Genomic DNA, 26,682 nt, shown 5'->3' on the forward strand with positions numbered 1-26,682 from the left:
TGTGATTCTTTCTTTGGCCATCTCAGGCTGAAATCCTAATGTCGAGTTGTAAGAGTCCTTCATATATCCTGGATACTAGATCTTTCTCAGATATATTAATTGCAGATATTGTCTCCTACTGTTTGGCTTGTCTTTTCACTTTCTTGATGGTGTCCTTTGATGTACAGCTTTTAATTTAATGAAATGTAATTTACTTACTTTTTTGTCCTTGTGAGTTCACTGTCATATTTGAAAAAGCATTGCCTATTTCAAAGTCATAAATATTTTTTCCTATTTTTTCTAACAGTTTAGTAACTTTAGCTCTTTTATTTAAGCCTATGATCCATTTCATTATTTTATGCATGTGGCATGAGGTAGAATTTCAACTTCATTCTATTGCAAGTGGATAGCCAGTTTTCCCAGCCACATTCATTGAAAAGATTGTTCTTTCCTGAATAATTTTCTTGGCACTTTTGTAGAAAATAAATTTACCATAAATGTAATAGTTTATTTATGACTCTCAATTTTATATTTATCTATATGTGTATCTTTATGACAACACTGTTTTGTCTAGATTACTATAGTTTTGTAGTAAATTTCCAAATTGGGAATTATAAATCCTCCAAATTTGTTCTTCCTTTCCATTACGGCTTTTGCTATTTTGGTCCCTTAGATTTCCACATGAATTTTTGGGTCAGCTTTTCAATTTCTGCATGTGGCAATGGGGATTTTGACAGGGACTGTGCAGAATCTTTACAATGATTTGGAGACCATTGCCATCTTAACAGTATTAAATTTCCCAGTCTACAAACTTGAAATGTCTTTTCATTTATTTAGGTTTTCATTTTTTTTTCCAATGATTTTCTGTAGTTCTCAGCATATAAGTGCTGTACTTTGTTAAATTTAACCCTAAGTATATTTTGGATGCTATTTTAAAAGGAATTGTTTCCTCAATTTCATTTCCAGTTTAGTCATTGTTAGTGTAAACACTACAATAAGTTTTTGTTTACATTTTTGTATACTTTTTTTGTATTCTGTAACCTTGCTGAATTCATTTATCAGTTACTTTTTTTGTAGATTCCTACACACAAAATCATAACATCATGAAGAGAGAGAATTTTATTTATTCTTCTCTAATCAGGATGCTCTTTTATTTTTTCCTTATTTTTCCTGAAAAGAACTTTCAAAACAATGTTAAATATCAGTGGCAAGAATGAACATTCTTGTCTTGTTCCTGATCTACATAGAAAGCATTCAATCTTTGACTATTAATTATGACATTAGCTATAGGTTTGTTGTCAATGGTCTTGTCAGAGTGAGGAAGTTCTCTTCTATTTCTAGTTTATTGGGTGGGTTTTTTTTTTATCATGAAAATGTGTTGCATTGTGTCAAATGCTCTTTTCTGCATCTATTAAGAAGGCTGTGTTTTTCTTCCTTTATTCTATTAATATGGTATATTATATTAATCTATTTTACATGTTTAACCTTTCATTCCTAGGATAAATCCCACTTGGTCATGGTGTATGGTGCTTTTTACCTAGTGAAAATTTGATCATATTTTGTTAAGAATTGTTGCATCTATATTCATAAGGAATGTTGGTCTATATTTTCTTTCCTTATGATGTCTTTGTCTGGTTTTAATGTCAAGGTAATATTAATGCCACTAAATTATTGCAGTAGTGTTTCCTCCCATTCTATTTTTTAGAAGAGTTGGTAAAAGGGTGGTGTTAACTCTTCCTTAAATGTTTCATAGTATGTCCAACTCTCTATTTCCCCAAGCAGGGTAGCAGAGATTTTTTTTGCCCTTACTGAAGGGCTTCACTAACATTTGACACACATAAAGCTATACCACACAATATGCTTTTGTATCTTGTATTATGTGCATATAGTGTGAGTGAAAACTCTGAGAGGTTCAGCAACTCTGTTTAATGGGTGCTATCAGCTTGCCGATTTGGTTACAGTGTAGGTCTGGTAACACCGTAGGTCACTTTGCTCACTGCCATTAGTTGCAGCAAGGAACACTGTGGAATAAAGGAACCTACTGGCTTTGTTCCTCAACTTCACTGCGTTAAAGGTATAGCATCTGTCTTTGGGGATGGGCTCTCAAGCAAACCAGAGAATTTCGTTAAGGCGCTTAAATATATATATATTTTTTTCAGTCAAAAATGAGGATTTAGAAAAGAGTGTGAAGAAGTAGGGTAAACCTGCAGAACAAGGGGAGGAGAGGTTACCGCTGCAGAATGACAAAAGGAGGGAGAGGGAGAGCAAAGCAAAAACATGGCGAGAAGCTAGAAACCAGAGCAACTATAACAATAAAGCAAAAATGTGAATCTTGAACACTTTAAAAACTAAGGATGAAGTTAGCAGTAGCAGGTTTTGCAAGTCTAGGAAAAAGAATTAAGGAAGACAAAGGAACTAACAGTTACAGCACGTACTGAGACCAAACAAATATTTAGAATTTACTGTGCCAGGTCCAGTTACACTGCTAAACACCTTGTAGAGATAATTTTATTTGATTCCCTTAGTAAGCTATTGAGTATATATCATGCCCCGCCCCAGCCCCCCTTCTATAGACCAGAAAGTTTTGGTAGCTTCCCCGGAGTTACGCAGTCCCGAAGTGATAGAGAAGAAATTAAGCTCATATCTTACACAATATCAATGCCCATGTTGTTCAGAATTTTGTCAGTGGTTTTCCGCAAAGGCACTACCACCCTGCAGAAAATATTTTGCAAATTTTGGGGGGGGTCAGCTTTTATCACAATGAGGGGAAGGCATGTTAATATTCAGGGCAGAAAAGCGCAGTACAGAAGTTTCCGTGGCATTGCTGTCGCCGATATACCACACCTCCCGCAGTCTGTGACAACAGTCTCCCATTAACGATGATCCAGCTGAACGCATGTGACTATTTCATTATGTTTTCTGGAACAGTATCTTAGCTACCATTACAAATGAGACTTGGCAGCTGAATCGACAGAAATTTATTTTCTCACACATCTGGAGGCTAGAAGTTCAAGTTCAATGTGCCAGCGTGGCCGGGTCCCGGGGAGGGCTTCCTTCCCGGCTTATTTGTGGCCGCCTTCTCTCTGTGTCCTCACACGGTGGGGAGAAAGCAACCTGTCTCTCCTCCTTTTCTTAGAAATCCCTCCATCTCATCAAGATAAGACACAACTTTTAGGACCTTATTTAATCTCAAGTACCTTCTAAAAGCCATGTCTTCCAATATAGACACAGTGAGGGTTAGGACTTCAACATAGGAATTTGAGGGGGACCCAATTCAGCCCTTAGCAGGTAGTCATAGTTGAACATTTAGACATTAAAAGACATGCTTTGTAATATAGTTCTTTTTCTTTTCCTTCTCTGTGGTAGTATTGTTAGATATACTATGTTATTTTTTTAAGTGTGTGTGGTACATTTCTCTTCAAGATAGTAAGAGGTGAATTTAACAGTAACTATTATAAAAAGGAGGATTTGAGTGTGATCAGTCTGTTATGAAGTTACACCTAACAAGGGTCTGAGTTGTTTATATCTATTATCATCCTTTATTCCCATAAAAATCCTGGTAGGGTAGGTGCTATTTTCTTTATTCTATTAATGAGTATTTGAGAGTCGTCAGAGTTGGTACTTACTCCAGGACACAGGTCCAACATGCGACACATCACAATTCAGCCTAGGTCTGTGGGCGCCGCAGTGCAACCTTGTTCCTCAACATCTATCGATGTCAGTCCTTGCTGGAGGGAAGAGAGACAGAGACTCAAACCTGTCGACGCCAGCTGTCACCCTCTGTGGGGGGAGCAACCGGGGGCCCAGACAACACTCTCATAAGAATAAACTTTTTATAGATTTTGTTTCTAAGTAGCAGTGCCTGGTTTATAGAAGTTTTTACTAAATTTTAGTTATAGTCTTAATTATTAAATATTGTATTAATATTATTATTCCAAAAAACATTTCTTTATGGATTTGTACTGCTGAATGAACAATGGTTGATACCCATTGACATCACACAAATAAATCTAGGCATTTTAGACATAAGTGGTACATTCAAAAGTTCTTGAATTCTAATTTTGCGACTTGGAGAAGTTAGTTCTTGTTTAAGGTACAAAAGTGAGTCTATTTCAGACCTATCATGATAATGTAATAAGTGCCTTAATATAAAATAACTATTGGATGAGATGTGATCTAAATTCCTCTCACCAGTTGTAAAATTCTTTGTGCCTAGAAAATCAGTAGAATGTTCTGTCTCACCTCTATGGAGTTTCAGTCACCATTATTGATAGGCAGTGGTTATATAACCTTTTAAAGCTAGGATTCAGAAACAAGAGCAGAAAAATAATTCAAAAATTATTTGTTTAATATTTTCTCTCTATCACTAGAAGACCAGTATTTCTCTGATAATTTTAATATCTAATTCAAAGTATGATTTCTTCTGTTGTTTTTCTTTTTTAAAAATGTAGATTTTCTTTCATCCTTCTCTCAAAGTACAAGTGTTGTAATTAAATTTTTCTCCCTTTGGCACTTGGACATCCACGCATTTCAATGTAAGATTTATATTTGATTTATTATTTCTTAAAACTCAACTTTTGTGACTTGAGGCAAATAACGTTATGAAACACCAATGCGGATGGTGTCCTACACTCAGTCCATCAAGAATGAGAGAGTATTGTTCTCAGAGATTCTTCTTTAAATATTTATGGGAGTAAATATGGGGGTTAGATTGTTTTGGGGATTTCAACGTGAACTTTGACTAAATTTCAACAAGCTGATTGTTGGAGGCAGGTATTTTCTGTTACAGATTCCTTCAAGATAAAAGGCAGTATCGTGGAGCTTCTATAATGGATTTACAGTTAGGATGACCTGCGTATCAGGATGTAATTCTTTGCACCGTTAGATATCTTTAGCACAAGCATGGATACCCGAAACCTTTTGAAGGCTGAGAATGAGATGTGTTTAAAAACACTAACAGGGAAGAAAGTTGAAATTGTGTAAATAATGACCTTTAAGCCAGTACCAAAATATTACCAAAAAGATAAAAGAAAGAAAAAAATCACGTTCAAAAATAATGTATAGATAGTTAAGAACAACAAAAAATTCTTATAAAATATTATCCTGTACAGAGCCAAATGTGTGAGTGCTCACTTAAACAGAGACAAATGCAGTTAAAAATGTTATCTCACATGGTAGCAAACTGATTTTTATGCATCTGTGGCTTAGATGAATTTAGTTAGAAATTGATTTAGATTTAGTTACACATTTCAATTTCTAACCAAATTCCTTACTCAAGGGTTATTGCATATATGTTAAAAATCCACTTCTCTTTTTCTCTGTGACGGATTTCTTTATGTGACCCATAGCCAGCTAGTATTCATCAGAAGGTGTTTATAATAAAAATATTGCAAAATATGCTACCCAAATAAAGTTTAAACAGTAAAATGAATAAACACATCAATTACATACAAACTTTAAGGAAATAAGGAAAATGCTTCCATTAGGTCAAAAATAATGGCAGAGAATTTGCTAAAACAAAAACTGAAATGCCTCATCTAAACTTTTCCAAGACAGTAAGAAAATAGGTGTTACATTTAAAATAAACATGTTTCTTTACTGGCTTAATTATGTTCATTTTCAAAATGTATTAACTCTTAAGTTGCAGGCTCAGAAAGGCCAAACAATCTCTGGACAATTAACCCTCTGGAGGCTTAGCTTTCCTAGTGTGCAAATGAATTGCTATCTGTTGCGTTATAGCCTCTGAATAAAAACCCCAATTATCTATGCAACAAGACCACAGAAGGCGCAGCTAGCACTGGGAAATTTGTTACGCAATGTGCATTTAAAACAGAGGCTGCGCTGCCCAACCAGCCCAGGAGGAAGAAAAAGACGTCCTCGCAAGGGCAGGGACACAGAGAATCACTGCAAAGCACCCAGAACTCTTCAATGCACTCTAAATTAGCCATGATTATCTTAATGAGCTGGCTGTAATTTTTAAAAGCCTTTGCTTTTGTAGGCAGATTCATAAACTCTGTTCTAATGGGGTCATTTATTAATTTGCCTGAAGATCGTTTCTTATGACAAAGTTCTAACCCATGTAATATAACGCATCTTTAGGTAACAGCGTCTGAGAGGGTGTTGTTTTTCAATTTCCCAACATTTGCATTGTGTATTGTGCCGAACGGTTTCCCATAATCATCTTCTCTTTATGTTGAGCTTATTAGAACTGTAACTTCAATAAACTTCTCTGTCACGATTGCCTGGTTCCTGAGAACGTAGAGGTTTCATATACACTGCTCCCAATTTTCTCTTTCTTTACCTCTATGCTCTCATCTTACTATCTGGGCACCTTTGCCTGGGCACCTTACGTAAGACACCCCAGTCTTGAGGCTTATTACTCTCCTTTTCCCTTCATTATTTTAGTTTTCTTTGCCTCACTTCTTACCTTCCGTTTAAATCTCTCTCTTTTCAGTGGAGATTCAGCTTAATAAGGACAGAGGCTTTGTTCAGCGTTGTGCCCCGGCAGCTTAGACTAGTGCCTGGCCTATGGAAGGTCCTCCATAGATATTTGTTGGGAACTGAATGAAAAGATGGAAGCTGGACCTGTTGAATTCCTTTCAATTCACCCGGACACTTTTGATGGCCTGCCCCTCGGCCTCAGGGCACATAGGTTCTGGCGAGTCATCCCCACAGATTAGCTCCTCTGGACAATCACTCAGCAGTGTCCTAGTTTGGACCTTTATTTTTATCATCCAAAGACTCTTCAACACCTCTTCGGGCTTCTTTTTGGCTTCAGTCTGTCTTAATTTTAGTTCATCTTCTCAACACTGCTGGTCGTCTTTCAAAAATGAAAAATGGACCCTGCCACAACTTCCAGGTCCCCTGCCACCAACCCTACTCCCTCAAAGTGGCGCGTTAGACTTCAACTCTGGTCAATGACCGAGCGCACGGATGACAGTTTGAATTCTTATTGTTATTTTGGAAATACTAAATGATATTCATTAAAATGTAAACCATGAGTATACCTCGTTTCATCGATACCTTTCTGGAAGATCATTTGTACTAAAGCAAAAGTACCAGGGCTATGCAGTTATTGATACTTTGGGACTGCAACAGATTGGAAAAAATCTGAATTTAAATGCTCAGCAAAAGGCACAATATTACCAATCATATCAGTATCAGAAAGAATGTGGTAGGTATTTATGTACTGGATGGAATGACTATTTAGGCATACATAGTCAACTGGTAGGAACAATTAAGTTCCAGAGTAATATCTTTAATAAAATCTCATTTTGTGAAGGAGTGGGGAAGGGGGAGAGAGAGAGAGAATGAGAGACAGAGACAGAGAGAGGGAGGGAGAATGCATGTTATAAAGGTATATTTGAGCTTTAAACAGGACTCCCTTGTTAAATAATAAAGGTAGTAAAATATTTGCATTTGGCCAACATCCTTTAAGATAAATTTATAACTTCTTGCCCTATTGTAATATAGATGCTTTAAAAATGCAGGAAATGTAGCATTTGAGATGTTGAAAGGACTTCAAAGTATATGATTTTTTTTCTTTGTATTGCTGAGAAAACTGAGGTTGCAGAGAAATTAAGTTACTTAATAAAAGCCACATAATATGTTAATGGTGAAACTAGGAACGTACTTGTACCTCTTGACACTTTGTAGGCTGCTAATCTTTCCAGCCTAAGACAGACTCACTGCCTGTCAAGAAGACTATTTACTTCTTTTTTGGACTTGATTATTATTGATTGCCATGTCAATTATATGCAGGACCAGAGAATTCTATACTTTGTCAAGAATAAATATGGTACCAACAAGCCAAAATAATTAGTTTATATTGATTTCATTTGAAGAAGAAATTATAATTTTTCATTAAAGTATAATTGAAATTTACAATTAGATAAGATAATAAACTTTAATGAAGTTTAATGCATTGATCACATAGAAAGGATTTCAAAGTTATACCAGTTCACAGTGTAAAAAAATATTTCCTAAGCTGATATTTTAAATTAGACAGGATATTGTTGTGACTGTCAAGGCAGAAAATTCAGTATGCCCAATGATTAGTCTGATCAATTATCACATGGCAATACAGCTGAGATTTCTGATTCACTTATACAGCATATTGTCTAGACATGGGCTCAACTTACAGTCTTATAAATCACTTGTTTTTGTTTTTATTTTTGTGCTTGGACTACGTGTGGACCTGGACAAGATGCAAGCTGGGTGAAATGCTGAAGTGGTTATGTATTCTCCCAGCTGCTCTCTGCCATGCATTAATGGCAGTATTTAGAATAGTTTTTGATTTATTTAGAGCTTTGCAACTGCATTTTTATCAGGTAAAATATATGACTTCTCACACAGTAGGAAGTCTTGATGATAGAACATTGAAAAATAAAGCCATTGCTGTTGCCTGGGTAAAAAATAAGAAAAGATAAACACAAGCCAAACTTTTTTGCTGAACCCTGGTGCACACCAGTGTTGCTCGACATGTCTTGTGTAGAGCACTAGTTGTTCAGAATTAGTCCAGGTGTGAATTAAAAAAATGAGGTGAGGGGGAGACTTTTTTTAGTCAGCTCTGCTTAGAACAGCCAGATTTCTCCAGGCATTTAGAATGGGTATTCTAACAGAATAGCTTATACAATCATTGCTGATATTATGCCATATTTCAATTGCTTTGCTTATCAGGGAATCCCTCAAGACTAGTGTGTTCTGTGGGTTGGGCATTGGGAAGGGCTGATATGACCCGTTACTTGATATACTACATGCAATTTAGGGGTCTGGCCGACAGGCAAGAGTGGAAAAGTGGAGTCAAGAAAAGGGATGAAGGGGGTACAAGCCCCAGGCTTCGTATTCCCATGGAGTCGGCCCTTGGAGGCGACCTCAGCGAGGTCAACAGTGCACACAGAGGTCTCACGGGCACTGGCATATACATAGATTACAGCACAGCAAGGAATACTTCATAAAGTGCATTCCATTTAAACTCATAGTTGAGTTGCAGATTAGGTCTAAAACAGATTATTATCAGTTTTTATACTAATGAAGAAAAGTGATATTGTAGAATAATTGAACTAAGTTGACTAGAACTCATATCACTAAATAAGTTAATATTGGTAAAGTGCTTTGACCAGTGTCTGACACATATAAAGTGCTATATAAAAAGTTGTTAAATAAAATAAGTAACATTATGGGAAGAGAAAAGAGAGACCAAAATAATTTAGGAATATATAAACACAGAGATATATTGCTGAATCCAAATTGTATATGTATTAAACTACTTAATATTCTTCTCATTCATCTGAAACTTTAAATAGTTTATTATTGACATTTCCACTATGAGTTACTTTCCCCTTTAAAATATTTATCCTTTGAAAATATTATATTTAAGTACTCATCTCAGACCTTTTCTTGCGTAAATTATAGAACTTAGATAAATGCCTATAAACTCATAATATCTTCAGCTCCTTGGTTGCTTAGTGATAGAGTAGCTAGTTCATGTTTTATGAAATCTTATTGATATTGTTAATTTATTAAACAAATGCACAGATACATCTTTGTGTCAGTGTTTAGTACATATCTATATAGGACCTATTTTTGACTTGCTCTGAACCTACTAGGCTGACCACAAAATACAAAGCCTTTTCTCATAATATCAATGAAGCAAACTCTGTGGTATATTAAGAAAAAAAAATTGCCTCTAACTTTCTCAATTGTAGTTAAATGTTTTTTTTTGGTACCAAATTTCTACAGGTTTTATATTCTTATTCACTATTTTGACATATTTTACAATCGGAGCATTGGTTAAGTATTAAATAATGCATTAAATGAGATTCTTAGATTCTCACTTTACCATATATATATATATATATATATATATATATAAAATTATTCCAAAGGAATATTTTTACTGTCTTAAAAGTATCAACTAGAGTTAACTATTTGTTGAACTATTATTTTACGTTAACCCTAATAGTCACAGACACTCTGTTCTCAATTCTAAATAATTAAAAGTAAAAAGAATAATTAAGAATTGCCATTTAAAACCACTCATACCTAGATCAATCTGTGGAAAATATACTAGGAATTTCATTTATAAATAAGTGATATTTAATTTAACTCTTTTTTATTGGCCATTTGTTGCAAAGATATATAACGTCCTGGAGTAGGATATTTCACCTTAATAGTACCTTTTGAAGATCTACAGTTAATTTGCTCCTAGAATGCATGATCATTTATAGGAGAGAATCTTGTATTGGAAATTTAAGACCAGCATTGTTTTCTAAAGAAAAGGTCATTTTTCACACTTGAATATAAAGTAACTCGGCTCTTCTAATGAAACCTGTGAGTATAAACAGTGTCCAATCAATTTACAATTAAAAATAGAATCATTGTCCTCAACATCTTCAACTAATGAGATGAGTCGTCTCTTACTCAGCACATACCTCTCCACACCCATAACCTTAATGCAAGAGCTAGACAGATGTTTTCTCACTGTCTTGGGTAGTTAGGATCTCTCCTTAATTAATGTATCCCTTTTGCCTCTGGATTTTTGGTTTTGACCTATTTCTCTAGCTTATCCTTTTCATGTCTCATTTCCCCTTTTCTAGCTTCTTATACGTATGTATAGTATATATATGCATTATATTCATTGTCTTTATTTTTTCAAATTTATATATATATATATATATCTCAAAGGATCTGTTTGTAATTACTTCTTCATAGCATTGGGTTGACCAAAAGTCCCTTACACTTTTTTCTGTAAGATGGCTTCAGTAGTGCTTAGTTGTCTTTAACTTCATTCAAAACAATTTTGATAAATTATATTTTGACAACTGTCTTATCAGCATACATTAAAAAAAACTTATCAGAATTGGTGATTTTTTTGTGCGACCTTTTTAATATTGAAGATGGAAGAAAATATGCAACATGTTCAGTATACTATGCTTTATTATTTCAAGAAAGGTAAAAATGCAACTGAAATTCAAAAAAAGATTTGTGCAATTTTATGGAGAAGGTGCTGTGACTAATTGAACATGTCAAAGGTAGTTTGCAAAGTTTCTTGGTACAATTGACATTCTGGCCAAATAATTCTTTGCTGTCATGCTGTCTTATGCATTGGAAGGTGTTTAACAGCACCCCTGGCCTCTGCCCACTAGAAGCCAATAGCGGGAGATGGCCAATACACTCGAAATATCCAAATCAATAGTTATTGGCGAAAATGAACAATGTGTCTTTTATTTTACAGAAAAAAATGTAACAGAATTTTGGCCAACCTAATATTTGGCATGAAGGTTTTCAGAGATTATGATACCACCAAGTTGAAGGAGGTGCTTTAGAATGGGCTCAGTAAGGATATTATTCTCAGAAAGAATGCAATATGCAAGTAATGGCCCCCAAACAAGGAAATGAATCGATCCCCGAGGAGATGGCGTAAGACGACTGGTGAGGAGACAAACTGGGACAATGCCGTGGTAAGAGACCAGGCGAGGAACACATCTGTCTTGGCCAGCTTGTTTAAAGACTCTCCCTGGTGTCTGAGTGAAGAGGGAATGAAAGTCTATGTCAGAACACACCATACATTCTTTGTAGTTTTGTGTCTATGTTTATGCTTAAGTTCTTATATAGTAAAATAATATTACAAAATGTTGGTTCGGTCATCCTCAGTTATGAGGCAGAAGTCAGGGTACATTCAACCTCACCTCTATTATCTCATGATTCTGGTGACTACGGGAGATGAAGCACAGAACACCAAACAAAAGCAGTTATTTCACTTTGGGCGTGCTATACGTTGTCCTTAGAATAGGTGACCCACTCACGGGGTAAGTTTGCCAGCAGCATCAAAATAAAGATCCATTTATAAAAAACACTTGTTGTTAGAGCAGACATATCCTCTATGGTTAAAAAAATGGTGGTAGTGTTGTAGTAGAAAATCCTGGATTTTCTTATTTTTAAATTGGTTTCACACAGAGAATCAATGCCTTTGAAAACACAGTCATTCTTCATGGGAATGATGCATGCTAAATAGTGATTACCCAAGTAACATTATTTTCAAATCCCCATTTGACCAAATAAAAATAAATGGTCAGATTGAAATATAGTTTGTTTTATGTGGTTTCTCAGAGTGAAGCGATTTATATATGACAATAACATATAAACCATCTGAAAATAGTCTTCAATAAATCATACTTTATTACCTTTGGATTCTTTTGAATCTTATTTTTGAGTAGGGAATTTTTATAGGATGTAATAATGATTTTGAGTACAATGCAGAATGCATAAGTAGATGATATTTACATACATATCACACCACTCTATGTTATAGTAGTCAAAAGAGCTCTCTTTAAGACAAGGAGAAGATATAAAAAATAAATGTATTTTACAATTAATATTTACAACTTGAAAATGCGAAACTCATTCATTTGAAAATGTAGAGTAGTAAGAATATTCAACTCTCATGAGAGACTCTATTTCAAGTACATTTGCTCACAAATCAGAGAGTGGATCATTCAAAAGGTAGTTTCCTAGTGTGTGACAAGGTCAACATGTCCCAAAGTCACTTCCACAGAATATTTGTCAGTCTGTCTGTCTTGCCTGCCTATCATCTATCATGCATGTGTGTATGCACACATGTTAGCCTTAAATAGCCTAATCTAGAATGTGAATATCAGAGAATGAAATGCTATAAACACAATTCCTCTGATTTATTTGACTTTTAGAATTTGGAGACATCTTTCCCTTGCTATTTTTTTATTTAAACAATTTTCATGGAGCTTTATACGGAACTCGTGCTTATTGACACCATAAGTACCGAGCTAAACTTGACCATTGGCCCTTGGTAGAGATGACCACTTCCGCTTTGCATGGCTGAAGAGGCAGCTCACATTGCCTATTGGTGCAAATCAAGAATTCCATTTGATTTAGTGGCATCATGAGAAGATGTGTGTGACAAATTTTCGACTGTAACAAGACAAAAAGATATAATGGGGAAGTGTTGGTAGATTAAATAAATTTTTTGCTTTATTTTGAATACATTTGGGTGGCCCAGCAAACCCCTCCTCCTACCCCAATTTGGTGAAAATTGTGTAATTGCTTCTTTAGAAATTTGCAAGGCCAAATGCAGGAAGATTAAGCCAGGTCAGCTATATGATGTCACCCCCCGACTTTACCCACTATGGGGGCCTGCCATGAGGACACAGCTCTGAGGAAATCCCTCACGAAGGAGGAGACACATGAAAACCATTTTTTTCTCAAAGCCCTAAAATGCACATTAATATCCTAAAACAAGTGAGTGCTCCAAATACATGAAAAGGAATGAAAAAAATAGGGAACCAATTCAAAAGAGAAAAAAAATAGTTTGCAAAGGTGTCAGAAGATGAAAATGCTGATTCTAATATTGTCTTTTTAAAGTTTTATTAAACTTTAGCTCTTGTAAAATGGGTTCTTCATGGAAATGATGCACCATACAGAATAAACCTTGTGGCATTTCCTACAACCATAAACATCGCTAAATACTTTTCAGTAATAGCATACAACATGGGCTCCTTGACAGGTGAAACAAGGTCCTTTTGAGGAAGCAAAACCCACGAGGAGGAAAGAGTAAAATGATTCCTTACTTTACATTTTTTAATTTAAATTTAAAAACACGTTATCACACAAACTGTATATGTTTGCAGAAGTAGTTTGGTGTGCTCCAAAGGTAAGGTCAACTCAAAACAGCGACGCCCTGGGGCCGGGGCCAGCCTCAGGCCCCTCCGGGGCAGCAGAGGGGGGATGCGGCCGCTCTTCCGTCCAGTTCCATTTCCTCCCTGGCAGCAGCGATAATGACAGAGGAAGCAGCCACGGTTTTAGTTCCTAAATCCTGGCTCATTTCAATGTGCTTTCTGTATCCTTTTACTTCATGTCTGTCTGGGTTGAATAAATAATGCTTGGTTAATAAAGAATTTAAGATTGATATCATCTGGAATACTCTGAGTAATTTTCTAGGGAAAGCAAAATGATGAGATGCCATTGTCAATTAATTCTCCTGAAAGCTAAAAGATATTAATGACCATGTCATGTGGGGCAGGCATGTTAGACACATTCACACTGATGTTTTCCACATCTAACAATTCATTAGATGATAGTCAAGAACGTGTAAGTCCTCAGAGGGTGATTAGAAAGCTGAATATATGTGATTGTGATATTAACAGCATGTTTTGAAGTCACAAATACAAAAATATGAAAACTTTTATTCTTCCGTATGCTTATATAAATATGTATAGTAATAGTCAAATATGAAAAGACTAGTGTTAAATGACTTTAAATGAACTATATTTTAAGTTTTATAGATTTTGTAGGGAAAACTTTGTTAGGATATTTGTTCCTACTGATATTTGAAAACAATATTAAGGAGAAGGATTGAAATGCCTTTTTTTTCTCTGAATGCTTTTTTATAGCAGCCCTCCCCCTCCTTGCCCCCAGTAGCTCCTTGGGGACATTCTGCCGTGGAGAGGCCTGACACTGGCAGGTGCTATCGTCACTTCCCCCAGATGCCATCGCTTTAACCATCTGATTTTAATACTTCTGCCTAATTGGGTCACAGTTTTTGAAATGCAAAGGAAACATGTTTACAAACACAGAAATCACACTCTAGACTGAGGACTTCATGGTAACAAATAGATGTACTGTGACCCGTTGTGCTCCCGAGATCGTAGGGCACAGCATATAATTGAGCCTGCACCGTGGGATGGGGTACAGACATCTCTATCACCTCGTGTAATAGAAAAAACCTTTAGAACACTCCACTCCCAAATAGCCATGTACCTTTTATAAATGACATATATTTACCACTGATTACTACTGTGTTATTTTCTTGAAAACCATACCCAGGGATATACATTAAAAAGATAAAATGAATATAAATTGAATAATATTTTAAAGTTTTCTTAATCGCATTTATTAATAGGAAATATACAGTGGCAATGGTATGATCATAATTGCTTTATATTTTTGAAATTTTGATTTAATACTTTGTGGTAAGGTGTTTAAAATTCCTGAATCTAAGTCCCACACATTTCTGCATTTTGTGTTAACAGCTGAAACACCTGCGAAATTTACTTCTAAAAGATGCATGGAGCTGAAAAACCGTACACCCTTGGTAGGATTTATCACAGAAGGCCACCCAGTTTTTCAGTTATAAAATCATAACTTTCTTTAAAATTTGACTTTAAGTTTTCAAGTTTTCACTGTTTTTCTTACAAATTCTTTTGTAGTCTTAATGATTTTTTTATGTTTCTATAGATGTTTTTAAAACCTACTGCAACTTTTTATTTAGGAAGTTTAAAATTCCATTTTAGGTCCTTTAGGAATGTAGATTTCAGCAATTTAGAAATGGCTTATATGAACCTAAAGACACAATGAACACACTGTACACGGTTTGGTATATCTGCCCCCCACTGGGGTGTGCGTCAGTAGTTCTGAAACTGCATGTAGACTGAGGTTGAACAAATAAAGAAATAACACTGGAGATAACAGTAGCCAAGCTGCTCACTCTCAGAGAAACAAGCAGGGATTCAAAACAAGGAGGGGTGTTGTTACATCTGGCTCTAGTCTCTGCGGTGCTGGACTGGAGTCAGATGTAACAATATAAACTTGTTTATGTAACCTATGTATATAGGAATAGACACAGAAATACAGATACATATGTATACGTAGGATGGTGCCTGTCTAGGTTTCCTGGCTCTCTCTCCCCAGGTCCTTACAAGCAGTAACAATGAACATAACTAATTCCTGGGCCTTCTTTTGTACATGCCTTTCTCCAACAACAGAGACTAGTGCTCTCTGGAGAAATAGCTGATTCTAGGGTGAGGGCAGGAAAATGCCAAACGAGCCTGTGGACACACCCAGCTGACACAGGCGTCAACCTGAAAAAGACCCCAATGTCCAAGGATGGGACAGTTTGACCAACAAAATAAACAATAATATTGGTTTACAACCCACCCGCCCCCCGCCAATAAAATAAGCATGCATAAATCCACACTGATATAAATAAATGATTAAATAAATAAGCTGGGGAGAAGGGGAAAGTTTTCATTTCAGAAGAATTCCAAATGATGAATGCGAGAGGAATGAGGGAGGTAGAAAAGTTGCCCTTAGAACATCCCAGTAATACTTGCTGCTAGCAAAATCCATGGATGAATGCCAAAGTTAGGGAGCAAAGCTTTAAGGAGAACGAGAGTATTTACCTGATCACAAAGCATCTTGCCCCAAATATTTATTAATTCATATATTAGTTTTTATGCTTTGATACTCTTCTCTCCAGGAGGTAGAGCTTAATTCCCCTTCCTCAATTGTTGGCTGGACCCGGTGACTCACTTCTAATGAATACAGTTAAGGACATTAAACAATTCTAACTTTGTAATGGAAAATCTGGCAGACAGCTTAATCAAGTGATCAAGGTGAACATCACAGTATTGCCATGTTGATGCTGGGTGCCCTCTGGTACAATGTGGTGAGAAGGTACTTCTCTAAAATCCATAATCCCAGTCTAATTTTGAGAAAATGGCAGATGGACCCAAACTGAAGGGCATTCTACAAATAACGTGACTAGTACTTTTCAACAGTGTCAAGGTCATAAGGAAGAAAGAAAAATTGAGAAATGGTCGCAAATTAGAAGATCAGAGAGGATGAAGGAGACATGGTGAGTAAACACAACCTGTTAACCGTATTGTTAACCATTTGGCTATCTTGTTTCCATGAGTTTGCTTTTACAAGGTATCCCAGGCACCGCAAGTCTGAGAACTTAAACTATTTGAGTCGTGGCTTGAATTTTATGGGTGCCTGGGTCATACGAAGTGGTGCCACAAACTTCCACGAGTCCTGGCTGGCATTTTACAACCTCTCATGTCTGTCCTGCTCAGCTCGATGCCAAGGGACTGTTCCCAGCATTTTACTTGTGAAAAGTGGCGGACTCGGTTCCCTACCCCGCCTCCAGCCTGCAAGTGAACTCCTTGGAGCCACAATTTAACCTGGGAGGCATTCCTAGCTGATGCCTCATCTTGGGCGGACTCTGGGCTTGGGTGTCCTGGGCCTCCCTTGCTCCCACTCCTGACAATAAACACTAGTAAAATGTTGTAACAGTGAATGGAAATACTTACCATAAAGTATGTGAGTCTTTTCCTCTAAAGAATAAAAACAGTTTACAAACATAACCTTCAAAGCTTCCCAAAGACGTTTATTTTGATGCTTTGGAAAGCTAACCAAGAACTTAGCTGCCAAAGACTGAAAATCAGATTTTTAAATTTGTGATGTGAGGTGGTGGCTGCAGATAAGAGGAGGCTGATTGATTCCTAGCCTATTTAAACGGTTTTCGTGGCTGAAAATACAATATCAGGGAGTAGGAGTAGAGGGTGAACTACCTATGTATTACTTGGCAAAATGGGCCCCTATTGACTAGCCCTTTTCTGAGTGGCTCATTACTGATGAATGGCATCACGTGTTAAATTGATTTTGCGTATTTGTGGATGGCTGAGCTAAATTTATTTTTAAGCTTGGAAGCTTTCTAATTGTCAGCATAATCATAGAGCATAATTGATGTTGTATGTTAAAAATAAGCAACTTGAACACATTTAGGGTTTTTTCCTCTAGTCGCATAATGTTGCCTCATGCTGTATAAAATAAATTTGAATAGCTCTATACATGCTAATTAAGGAGGTAAATCTCTGTGTTTAGGCACCAATGCCTCAGTCATTTCATCAGTTCCAAATGGCGCAGTGTCTATCGTAGCCCCTGAAGTAATATAATTTGTGTGACTTGGTCACCTCAAATAGGCCAGTTCCTGGATTTTGACTCTCTTCCCCCCATAGAATCATCATAGAAAATAGAAACTCTACTGACCCGTAAGCACCATCTTCTACACAAAAGCTTTCCCTGGTAGAACTCATCTCTGCTCCGAATGTTTCTTACCACTTATTTTAGCACCACTCATATTATAGCTAAATACATAGTCATGTCCTTTTGTTTGTACTTTTAGGATGAAGGGCACTTTCATTAAAACAGTAACAACAAGATATTTTTACAACATATTCATTAGAATTAAAGATTTTTTACATTATGGAAAAACATGTTTGAAGTATCTTTGCGTTTGACAAAAATAGCTATGACAAAGCTCTGACCATATGAGCTACTTACAAAGAGTTAGTTGAATAAGTGAATTAATGAACTTGTAACCCTTCATTAATAAACTTTGTCCTAAAATGATAGAAGAGTAATGAGCTACTCTGAACCAACAAAACTGAGAGTCTTTCCTTAGGATGCTGAGCCAGCCCACTTATTGACTCAGCTTGTAAATTCAATGTAAAATGCAGTCAAACAAGTGGAAAACAGAGCTCTGTATGGACAAATCTTAAATTTACTAATATGGATTGTGCCACCTTTTCATCATGACATTTGCAAAATTTAATTGTACAACTAACTCATGCTGTATGTTCTGCATTATCTTTATTTATAGTCTACAAATCAAGGAAAACATCCAATCTGGTTACTTATAAGACAGAATATCCAAATAATATAACCACAGCATAATTTTAGTAGCTTCTAATTTCATTTTAGCAAAATTCTGGAGAGCATACTGCTCCAATGTTAAAAACTTATGTCTATAACACTCAGTTGTTGTTTTTTTTTAACTTTTGGAAAAGAATAGAGTCACCTTGGGAGAGGTCAGCGAAACTGTTCAGTGTGCTTGTCATTCATTGGCTTTAGGTAATTGAAGGTCAAGACAATCAGGCATACAAGGCTGCATAAAGGTGTAGCAATGGCTTCATTGCCAAGACACGCTTTCTGTTAAAAATCTTGTATTAGAAAAGGCACTAGTGGGCAATCCAAAGATTTGCTCATGGGTTTGGGGGCATTCAAAACAACTACGAGTATAAGAGACCTGTGGATGGTAAGAAAAATCATGAGGCAAGAAAGGAGATCAGACAGATGACCTACCACACAGATATAATACAAATGTCAGCTAGACAGAAGCCCAGCTTTCAAATTTGAAGGCAACAGAAAGGGCATTCTTTTAGAATGGTAACTTTTTGTAGTACAGAGCAACACACTGTAAAATAAAACAAGAATGCCCAATTTGAAATGTTGTCTAATTAATTCTGTAAGTTATTTAACAGATGACTTCTCAGCATTTTTCATAAAAACTTAACAGATTTTTAACATTAGTGCCCTCCTCTGAGGCTAATTCAAAGGTCAACAAAAGCAGGACCTAAAGATAAAGAAGGAAAAGAGTATGACCATATACTAGGTATTATACTAGCGTTCTAAGCACTTTCTATACATTAGCTCATGCTCTGTTTTTAGCACTAGGAGGAAATTTTAAGGTATCAAAAAACTTGAAGTTTACAACCCCCAAATTGCAGGGTTTATCTTATCTGCCAGAGTTCTGAGCCAACTGAGAAATAAAACAGATGGAGGCCAAAAAATTATTCATAGATAAAAGTATCACTTTTATCTGTGAGCCGTGGGCTCCCCAATAGTGATCCCCTCGATTTGACAGGTTGACCACCCCTGGAGGAGCAGACGTGCGCCCCTGAAGGCCGTTCTGTCCCAGAGGCAGGGGCCATCAGAGGACTGAGCCATGGAGGCCGGGCTTCTCCTTCTCCTCACCACTCAGCCCGGTGGTACCACTCTCAGCGGGAGAGGGAACGTGGGACTTGAGACACATCAGGAATGAAACACTGAGGAGTTGGGGGGTGGGAAAGAAATGTGCGGCATGACCTCCAAAGTTGTGTTTGTGCCATTGCTTGCTAAACCACAAAGTCCAACCATTCGGTCAATGGTCGTGGTGTGCTCAAAGCGTGAGGCTGACATTTATCAAAGAATCTTGTTCCGCTTCCAATAACTTTATTTCATCACTGTACATCTCCAAGGTTTGCAGCATGCCCATGAGATCATGGCTTGACTGTAGAGATTTTGACCCCAGGAGGCTTTCTTTCAATAACTTTGGGCCCTTTCTCAGAAGATAAGTTGCTATCCTATATGATGTATGTTTTCAAACACTTATTTCATTATCTTGTATTATCATAATGTTATATTCTTCCAAGAAGGCAGGACTCCTGTAAGATTTTCCCTCAGCCCTTGAATCCTAGTCTATTTTCCATTCATCCATCATACCAGATATTTCTGGAGCAAATCTCCCTGTGAATACTGGAAAAATATTAACCTGGGAATGAGAGGAGAGAGTATCTTTTGAGAATGAGAGAATCAGCCCTAAAGTGGTTGAGGGCATGTTGGGGAAGAGATAAATAGGTGAGAAATATCTGAAACTGGCTGTTGGCAGTAGTAGATGTTTTTGTATGAAATAGTGAAAAGAAGCACTGGCCAGACCAAGTCTGATGTCATTTCCACTGTCTAATGCATTGCCTTTAAAGGACAAGATCACTTTTGTAATGAAAGTGGTAAGTGGTTTGACTACCTACTATCACACTCAAATCTGTTCATTTAGTTTGGAGATTGGCCATTTGGTTCTCTTATAAGACCACATTTTGTTTGTGTACCTTTTTCAAGATGTAGCAAGTAACATGTCATGCAAATCAAATTTAGTTTAATTTCAACTTGGCTTCCTTAATTAAAATAAAGAGAAGATGAATTCTCTTACATTGCCTATAAATACATCTTTCTTAAATAGAACACTTATAAGAGTGCTGAGTATGCTGTAAGTGATGAAGTCTATTCAAAATTGAAGTTAGAAGATGTTTATTCATTGACTCATCTGAGGCAATATCTTTAATGTCTATTAATAACAAACCGTTCTTATGGAACAACTTATAAAGGGGAAGATTTCTCCTAGAAATATATACAAAAATTATTTTCTGAGTGTGGAGGGTAAATCTTCCTTTTATACCTACTCTTTCAATTTCCTCCTTACTTATTTTCATGAAATTATTGGTGGTTCTCTTGATGGGTCATTTCATACTCAGTAGTCAAGGAAACTGATCCCAAAGTATTAATTTAAATTCTTTTCTTTCCTTCTTTGGGGGCAGAATATGAAGCATTTAAAATTTGACTGTTTTTTAACACTAAACATTTCTAAGGAAAGTAGATTAATTTATTAAAATAACATTTACCAGTTTTTAACTATGTGTCTGAGACAGTGTTGTAAATTGAGGATATACTAAGGAACATAACCCAGTATTACAAGATAGTAGAATCTAGTTTTAATATGTGATATAAATTATATTTCAGGAAAATAATATAAGCAAAATTAAGAAAGATCATATACAGACAAGGAAAAATTAGGAATTAGGGAATCTAAATAATTAAGGATTGAATCTATGGATGTTGGAGTGTAGTTATTGATATAGGTCATTTGCATCATAACTTTTTTCCACTGAGTGAGCTTAAAAAAAACAAGAGAGAGATCTTGGGTGATAAGGTCAAGATACTGAGTTTATTTCTAGACACAGTTTGTAGTGTTATTTTGATGCCATTGTGGACATTGCCAATGAATGGTTGAAAATCTGAATTTTATGCTCAGTAAAGAGAACCAGGCTAGAAAGATAGATTTGAGATCCACACATTTCTTGTGATAGTTGAAAGATAACTTGTGGGGTCACCACACTGACTGATAGTCTATCACGTGTAGAGAAAATAGGACAAGATGATAAGCATGGAAACTGGTAAAATAAAAAAGATTTTAGTAACAGCAGTCATTGAGGAATTATGCAGAGAGAAGATTAGAGTAACTGTGAAGATACCCTTCAATCTATAGACTACATGCAATAACAGACATATTCCTGTTAGTGTTTATACTAAACTAGGTAAAGTTTTATATTACTATATAAACTATATAAAGGTGTATATTACTATAGTCTGAGACAAAAGGAGATAAGAAAAAACAACATGGAAATGGGTCTGTTTTGTTGGGCATCACTAATAACCCAGTCTACAGGTAATATCTCAGAAGTCAAGGTTTGCAATATGTCCTCCCTATCAGTGCTCATATAGCCATTCTGCCTTTTTCAGGTTACACTTGGGAGGCTCTGATTAACTATCATTAGACAACAAGATGACTCAAACAGCTATCTATGACTCAGTGTACCCTATACATTGGTAATTTTGTCTCTTGTCCATAGAGTGTTTATTCACAAAGGTCATAATGACTCACTCTCTTTCTGATTTCCTATCCACTTTCAACCATAAATCCATTTCTGAAGTACCGATAGAAAACTAGCTCAGCATTGGACAAGCCTGGGTTCTGTGAATTTAGTAAATTCACCATCTGCTCATTCATCAGAGGAAGTAGGAACTTAGATCTAATGTTATAACAGACAGTTCTCATGAAAAAATTCTAGTTTCATACATCAAACATGTACACCTACCTTTAAACAAAACAAACAAAAAGCCAAGGTGATTGCCTAACTCCTGAGAATCTACCTACTTTGGATTTGAAGTAAAATTCTATGATGTCATTAAAAAAACACTCCTTTTCTTTCCAAATGCATGAGGAAAATGTTATCTGGTTAAGAACAGAGATAAAATTATTTTATAGAATTCAAAAATTTGGAGAAAGAAGTTATATGTTGAGCGTACATGTGTGCATGCTCACGTGTTTGCATAAATACATCTTATTTAACCACATTTAATATAGTCAAGAAAACTAACATCCTCACTGCTAAGGAAAAGGATATGATGTCTCACATTGCAGATTAGGAAACTGAGGTTTGATGAGTTTGAGTGAGCTCTAATTACGGAGGAAGCTACGTGACTGACTTGACTTTGAGTTGCACTTCGCACAGCGCCCAGCCGTCCGCAAGCCCATCCGGAGGTTTGCTGTGACTAAAGGAATGACTGCATGAATCATCACACTGTATGAATCACCAGGAGTTACAAAATGAGAATTGAACTTAATTTATCGAGCCCCATTTTTTTTTTTTTTTAGAGCACAGTAAAGAAAGTAAAAGCATACTTATTTTTTTCTGAAGAGTATAAATATTAATCCTTGCATTTCTGTGAATCATATTATTTTTCATGGATCATTACCGCCTGAACCATAAAGAAAATGACGACGATGAACTCTGTGTTTCGGCATTTTTTTACGTAGCGCAAGATGCAAGTGAGTCTGTTAAATTACCAAGTCTTCTCCATGTACGTTGAAATTAAGCATCTGGACCATTCAGTCTGATTGTGTTAACATAAGTTTGGTTGAATAAGTTGAAAATTGAAAGACTGAGTAAATGTCATTATGACAGACAAGACAGTTACTTAATCAATTATTGTAGTCTTTTTCTATAAACACTTTTTCCATCACCGTTTAGTCCCCTTATACTGCCTCCCCCAGCGATCGTCACGTTGTCATCCCCTCCATGAGCCCCTTTTTCCTTTTGCTCAATCCCTCCATCTTCCAGCCCCCCCGCCCCAACACACACTCGCTATCCCCTGCCCTCCATCCATGAGTCTGTCTCCCTTTTGCTTGTTAGTTCCGTTTGTTCATTAGATTCCACATATGAGTGAAATGATATAGCATCTGCCTTTCTCTGACTGGCTTATGTCACTTAGCATAATGTTCTCCAGGTCCATCCATACTGTTGCAAATGGTGAAATTTTCTTTTTTCTGGCCAAGTAGAATTCTATTTGTGTAATGGAATTCCCATTTTCATTTGTTTCATCTGTGTAAATGTACCATAGTTGTTTTATCCCCTCATCTTTTGACAGACACTTGGGCTGCTTCCATATCTTGGCGATTGTAAATAACACTGCAATGAACATAGGGGTCCTTACAGTCTTTCAAATTAGTGTTTTGGGTTCCTTTGGATATAGTCACACAACTGGGATCAATGGGTCAACAGGCAAGTCCATTTTTAATTTTTTGAGATATCTCCATTCTGCTTTCCGCAGTGGCTGCACCAGCCTGCATTCCCACCAACAGTGCAAAAGGGTTCCCCTTTTTCCACATCCTCACCAGCACTTGCTGTTTGTTGATTTATTGATGATAGCCATTCTGACAAGTGTGAGATGGTATCTCATTGTGGTTTTTATTTGCATTTCTCTGATGATTAGTGATGTTGAGCATCTTTTCATATGTCTGTTGGCTATCTGTATTTTCTCCTTGGAGAAGTGTCTATTCAGATCCTTTGCCCGTTTTTTAATTGGGGGTTTTTGGGGGGTTTTTTTGGTGTTGAATTTTGTAAGTACTTTATAAATTGTGGAAATAAACCCTTTATCAGATATATCAGTGAATATGTTCTCCCATTCTGTGGGTTATCTTTTATTTTGTTGATGATTCCCTTTGCTGTGCAAAGGCTTTTTAGTTTGATGTACTCCCATTTGTTTCTTTTTTATTGTTTCCCTTGCCTGGGGATATATATCTGATAAAAATTTCTACAAGCAGTGTCCAAGATTTTGCTGCTTATATTTTCTTCTACTATTTTTATGGTTTTGGGTCTAACATTTAAGTCTTTGATCATTTTGAGTTTATTCTTGTGTGTGGTATAAGTAGGTGGTCTAGTTTCATTTTTCTGCATGCATCTATTCAATTTTCCCAACACCATTTATTGAATAAACTGTCTCTAGCCCATTGAATGTGCTTGCTTTCTCTGTCAAATATTACTTGACTTTGAAGGTGTGGGTTTATTTCTGGGTTCTCTATTCTGTTTCATTGATCTATGTGTCTGTTTTGAGGCCAGTCTGTTTTGATTACTATGGCCTTGTGGTATAGTTTGATATTAGATGACATGATTCCTCCAACTCTGTTATTCTTTTTCAGGATTGCTGGTGCTGTGCAAGGCATTTTGTGGTTCCATATCAATTTTTGAAATATTTGTTCTAGTTCTGAGAAATATGTCATTGGAATCTTGATAGGAATTGCACTGAATCTATAGATTTCTTTGAGTAGTATGGACATCTTAATTATGTTAATTAATCCTATCCATGAACATGGTATGTGCTTCCATTTATTTGTATCTTCAATTTCTTTCTTAAGTGTCTTATAATTTTATGATACAGGACTTTTACATCCTTGGCTAGGTTTATTTCTAGGTATTTTATTCTTTTTGAAGCAGTTGTGAGTGGATTGTTTTCTTAATTTCCTTTTCTGTTAGTTTGTTATTGTCATTTAATAGTGCAACTGATTTCTGAATATTAATTTTGTATCCTGCTACTTTGCTGATTTCATTTATCAGTTCTAGTAGTTTCTTGGTGGAATCTTTGGGGTTCTCTATGTACAGTATAATGTCATCTGCAAATAAAGACAGTTTTACTTTCTAATTTGATTGCCTTTTATTTCTTCTTGTCTAATTGCTGTGCTAGGACTTCCAGTACTGTGTTGAATTAGAGGTGAAATCAGGCATTTCTATTTTGTTCCCAATCTTAAGGAGAATGTTTGTATTTTTCTGTTGAGTATGATGCTGGCAGTGGGCTTGTCATTTATGGCTTTTACTGTGTTTGGGTATGTTCCCTTTATTCCCATTTTGCTGAGAATTTTTATTGTAAATGGGTGCTGGATTTTATCAAAAGTTTTTTCTGCATTTATTGACATGATCATATGGTTTTTACTTTCACTTTGTTTATGTGGTGAATCACATTTATTGATCTGGGAATGTTGTACCATGCTTGCATTCCCAGAATAAATCCCACTTGATCATGGTGTATGATCTTTTTGATGTATTGCTATACTAGGTTTGCTAATATCTTGTTGAAGATTTTAGCACCTGTGTTCTTCAGGGATATTGGCCTATAATTTTATTTCTTTGCAGTGTCTTTATCTGGTTTCGGAATTAGGATAATACTGGCCTTGTAAAATGAGTTTGGGAGCCTTTGCTCCTCTTGAACTTTATGAAATAGTTTGAGAAGGAGAGGTGTTAGTTCTCAGAATGTTTGGTAAAATTCACCTGTGAAGCCATATGGTCCATAGCTTTTGTTTGTTGGGTGTTTTTTGATTACTGCTTCAATTTCACTAGGTATAATCTGTCTATTGAGAGTCTCTGATTCTTCCTGATTTATTTTTGGAAGACTGTACATCTCTAGAAATTTATCCATTGTGTCCAGGTGGTCCAATTTGTTGGCATATAGTTCATCATAATATTTGCTTACAATCCTTTGCAGGTCAGCTGTTATTTTTCCTCTTTCATTTCTGATTTTAGTTATTTGGATACTTTCTACTTTTTTCTTGATAAGTCTTGTTAAAGGTTCATTAGTCTTGTTTATCTTTTCAAAGAACTTACTCTTGGTTTCATTGATCTTTTGTATCATTTTTTTAGACTCCATTTCATTTATTTCTGCTCTGATCTTTATTATTTCCTTCCTTCTACTCAGGGGTTTTTTGGTTGTTCTTTTTCAAGTTCCTTTAAGTGTAAAGTTAGATTGTTTATTTGAGCCTTTTTTTTATATATATAGGCCAGTGAGACTATGAATTTCCCTCTTAGGATTGCTTTCCTAGTGTCCCACAGATTTGGATTGGTGTGTCCTCATTTTCAGTTGTTTCAAGGTATCTTTTGATTTCTTCCTTGATCTCATTGTTGACCCATTCATTGTTTAATAATATGTTATTTAGCTTCCATGTCTCTGTGTGTTTTCCAGTGTTCTTGTAATTGATTTCTAGTTTCATTGTATTAAGGTCAGGAAAGATGCTTGATGTGATTTCAATCTTCTTAAATTTATTGAGACTTTGTTCTGTGTCCTTACATGTAGTCTCTCTTTCTATATATAGCCTTGGTTTTAAAATCTATTTTGTCAGGTAGA

Source organism: Pteronotus mesoamericanus, unplaced genomic scaffold (genome assembly GCF_021234165.1).
Source record: "Pteronotus mesoamericanus isolate MK-2021 breed Mesoamerican mustached bat unplaced genomic scaffold, CSHL_Meso_final contig_29, whole genome shotgun sequence".
NCBI classification, from domain to species: domain Eukaryota; kingdom Metazoa; phylum Chordata; class Mammalia; order Chiroptera; family Mormoopidae; genus Pteronotus; species Pteronotus mesoamericanus.